We start from the raw sequence: 5,000 nt of genomic DNA, 5'->3' as shown, positions 1-5,000 counted from the left end.
TCACAAATCAACATGAGCCAAGGTTGGTGGATTTGCGAAGAAACACAGACAGTGAGAAACAGAAACAGAAACAGACACACATACACAGACACATACACACAGAGTTTCAGAATGCTGCAGACTGCTCGAGTCTTCAATGTGGAGTATATGTCAAGCTAGTGCAGTTCACAGGATTTCTTACCCAAAGGAAAAGGGGTTCACCACTAAAAAAAAAAAAAAAAAAAAAAAGTAAAAAAGAAGAAAAAAAAAGAAGAAGAAGAAAAAAAAGATGGATTACCCATCGTACTATTATAGACTGGTAATCTCTCTGGCGTATCGTATATGACTGAATATTTAAGACACAGTTTATCAAAAGCGTTTATTGTGTCTGTGGTAAAGAAATCACACGAAGTCTTTATTTTGTTTCAGTGTCAAATGATTGTCAGGTTGTTTCCAAATACATGGAAGGTTACAAAATATTCAGAACAAAACATAAAAGAAATAATGTCCAATCCGATTTACTACTGTTCGAAATTGCTGAATCCCTGTTACATAGCCCAATAGGACTGTTTCTGTGATGCGACCAACCGATACTTTTGTTGTTGTTCATGTTGATAATTGCTGTTTGACAGTTATTAATGAATCGCTGGTTCCATTGTTATACAGAGTTTATCTTTTCTCTGTGTAGTCCCCCTGAATCTCCATCCCTACCCCCCCCCCCCCCCCCCCCCACCCCCCCCCACACACACGAACACGCACACACACACACTAACACACGAACACACACACACACACACACACAAACACACACACACACGTGCACACACACACACACACACACACACACACACACGCGCGAACACCAACATAAACACACGCGTACACACACACACACACACACACACACACACACACACACGACACGTCTAATATCACTCAAAGTGAGAAAACGTAAAATTGAAGGAAGACAGACAGACAGACAGACAGACGCACGCACACACACGCGCGCGCACATGCACAAACCCACACTAAAACAACATTGACAACAAAAACAGGAACATTCATCACCTGACAGAGGCACTGTGACAACTTCAAGCCGCTGCAGCGTAACACTGGCTTCCCCTTAGCTAGCTCACAGATAATGAAAGCTCTGATCAACTTGACCTAAAGGGTTTTTCGCCAATATGTCCTTAAACTCCACTTCAAATGAAAACAAAACAATATGTCACTCAACTTGTTGTCTCTACTGATGTGATGAACGTTTTATTGTAATGTCCAATCTGCAGTTAGTGTTTTACTGATAAACCGAAATTGAGTCTCTCTCTCTCTCTCTCTCTCTTTGTTGTTGGTTAAATGGTGAGTACGTGCGTATGTGCTATCAGTTCGCGGAAGTTTGAATATATGTACGGATGGGTGTGGAGGTAGGTTGGAAGGCATCATTTCAGCGCGAGTTTAAACTATAGACAGATAGGTATACAGAAAGATGGATAGACACACACACACACACACACACAGACAGACACAAACAGACACACAGACACATACACAAAGACACAGGCAAACACTGAGACACATGCAGACACAGACAGACACACAGACAGAAACACACACACACACACACACACACACACACACACACACACACACACACACACACACACACACACGCGCGCGCGCATCATAAAGTTCTTTGAAAACTTTCCTGATAGTCATATTCCATACAAAACTAGATATAAAACAACACGACAATAACCGCACACACTGGGTTAACAGTGACGCAAAGCACCACGTCAGGAACACCGGAAGGAACCACGAAACCGGAAACAGGAACCACAGGTGGGGCTGTCGTCACTTCCTCTTCCTCTCCCGCGGCGTCAGCATCCGCCGGCCCCCAGTCCAGCACGTCAGGTATCAGTTCCTCTGCCTGTCTTTACTCCTCTGAACTTCCCTCTATCTCCGCCCCCCCCCCCCCCCCGGCCCCCACTATACATCCACTACCTTCATCCCTTCCGGTCCCCCCACCCCCTCCGCATTCCCCACAATGCCAGTCCCCTTCCCTCTCACTCCCCCCCCCCCCCACCCCCCACCCCCCCCCCGCGCGCGCGTGTGTGTGTAGGACATATTTTGCTATTTATGTTCTGTATATTATCATCAACTATCGATTTATTTCCTGGTCGTTTTCATAGATTTATTGATTTATTAATCTATTCATTTATTTGTTGACTTGTTTGTTTATATCATAAATATCATAAATGATGCACTCTTCTGTTCCTCTGGTTGAACTAGATACCTCCAAAAATTATTCATTTGCTTGTTTTTTGTGTTGTTTGTATTATGAATATCATAAATGGTACACTTATATGTTCCTTTGGTTGAACAATATACCCCCAAAACGTAGAAACTAAACCATCCACCTTCCCTCTCCCTTCTCTCTTCTTCTTAAACAAAGAAAGTCAGATCATTTTGAAAAACTTATCAGCAATAACAGCGACACGGCAACATTATGGCATGCTGTTAATGAAATTACCGATAAGCATAAAAAGAAGACAAATGCTGTCGCCACTGTGTGGACAACGGATACTCTCAACGACCATTTTTTAAACATAGCTAAATCAGCACAAACATTTGCAAACTACCTTCCTTCAGAATGTTACATTACTCCTCCGTCGCTACAAACATTTTGTCAAGAGCGTCTTAAATCCAGTAACCCATTCGCTATCCCTCCACTTGCTGTTCATGAAGTTGGTTCCTTAATCTCAACTGTAAAGAATACGAAAGAAATGGGTCCAGACAATTTAAATGCATCTGTTCTCAAACTTGCTTTGCCCTACATAGTAGACTCCCTTACATACATTTACAATTTGTGCATCGAACAGAACAACGTTCCCTCCGCGCTAAAATCAGCAAGAGTAATTCCACTGCCAAAGTCAAACGACATCGTAATTTATATACAAAATAAAACGGTGGTCGACCCAAGAAAGTCCGGGCAAACCTAACCACCCCCCCAAAAAAAAAAACAATAACAACAAAACAACAAAACAAACAAAACCAAAAAAACAAAAAAAACCAAAACAAAAAAAAACACAACAACCGATATCACAGATCTCAACAACTTAAGACTATCGGTAGTGTCCAAGCCTCTCAGAAAGCACGTCCACAAGCACCTTATGAAGCATATGGAGCAAAATAACCTTTTTCATCCCCTTCAGTCTGGCTATCGCCGTTATCACTCCTGTCACACAGCATTAACCCGGCTTTGTGATACGTGGTTATCTGCAGTCAACCAAAACAAGATCACTGGAACAGTTTTTCTAGATTTAAAGAAGGCTTTCGATCTTGTGGGTCACAGAATACTGATAAAAAACTGACTGAGTATACTCAAAACCAGTCAACTGTTTCCTTCTTCCGGTCTGACCTGGAAAACAGAACACAGCGTGTTTACTTAGACGGCTCGTATTCTTCTGAAGGTCATGTAGATCGTGGTGTTCCGCAAGGCTCTATTCTTGGACCCCTACTTTTTTGCATCTATATTAACGACTTGCCGATGCATATCTCACCTATCAATGTCATCTGCGACCCGTTTGCTGATAACACTTCCCTTCATTGTAGCGACACCGACATTGATCTTGTAGAATTATCTCTACAACAGGGAATAAATGCCATTTCAGACTGGTGTTATCAAAAGCACATGAAACTTAACCCACACAAAACAAAAAGTATGGCACTGACATCCAGACAGAAACACCAACGTAAACCTCTCATTTTAAAGCTCGAGGTAAACAAGAACTCAATTGAACAAGTTTGTGAGCACCGCGTTCTTGGGGTAATTATTGATAAAGAGCTGAACTGGCAAGCTCATATCAACCATGTATGCAAACAATTAGCCCGCAACTTGTTCTTACTCAATAAACTTAGATACTACGTCGATGCTCCAACCAGAAAATTATTCTTCGGGGCACACTGTCTCTCTCATGTCAATTATGCATCTACAGTCTGGAGCAATGCCAGCCACAACCAGCTAAAAAAAAGTTAACTCATTGCATAGACGAGCAGCTAAACTTATTTTACCAGACCACTCCTTATCAACAGATGAAAAATGAACAAAACTGAAATGTTACCACTATACAAGCAATTCGACTGCAATAAAATGGTCCTCGTGTTCAAAGTACACAAAAACATGTCACCACCATACCTCAGTGACCTTGTTCAACGGGCATCAGAGCGTTACGATTCAGATAATAATATTCTGCCTCGTGTGCGCATCGATTTGTACAAATCTAGCTTTGCATTTTTTGGACCATCTGTTTGGAACTTTCTTCCTTCGTTCATTAAGACGTGCGATTCATTACGTTCCTTCAAATCAACCATACGAAAACTCCAGCTCCACAAACAATAGGCCCAAAAAGCAATTTTTTTTTACCAGCTAAAAAGGACAGAAAATCATGTTTTTTTTGTGAAGTTTGTATCTATACCTTTACATGCAGTGAATTTATTTTATTTTTACCTTTGTGTTTTAATGTGTTTACTTGTTCGCCTGTTAATTGGATGTTATTACCTGTAAAATCTGCATCAGCAAATTAATCACTTTTGTATATGTACAATGTTAAAGTTGTGTTTCTCTGTTTTCTTTATGTCCGCTATATGTTTCTCACTTCGGTCATGTATCTGTAAGTGCATAAGTATATATATATATATATATATATATATATATATATATATATATATATATATATATATATGTGTGTGTGTGTGTGTGTGTGTGTGTGTGCGTGTGTGTGTGTGTGTGTGTGTGTGTGTGTGTGTGTGTGTGTTGGGTGGAGAGAGTGTGTGCATGTGTATGGATATGAATGTGTGAATGCGTTAGTTTTATTACTTTTTACGATGTTAGTGATGATGGTGGTGATTATTGTTCGTAGTAGTAGCAGTAGATGTAGCAGTGTTAACAAAATTATTATTGTGGTGTCGTTATCGTTAATGTTCTTATTGTTATTGTTGTCACAAGGACAGATTGGAAGACTGGG

The sequence above is a fragment of the Babylonia areolata genome, chromosome 19 (assembly GCF_041734735.1).
Source record: "Babylonia areolata isolate BAREFJ2019XMU chromosome 19, ASM4173473v1, whole genome shotgun sequence".
NCBI lineage: Eukaryota > Metazoa > Mollusca > Gastropoda > Neogastropoda > Buccinidae > Babylonia > Babylonia areolata.
The sequence above is the reverse complement of the archived record's forward strand: the minus strand, read 5'-3'. Positions refer to the sequence as shown.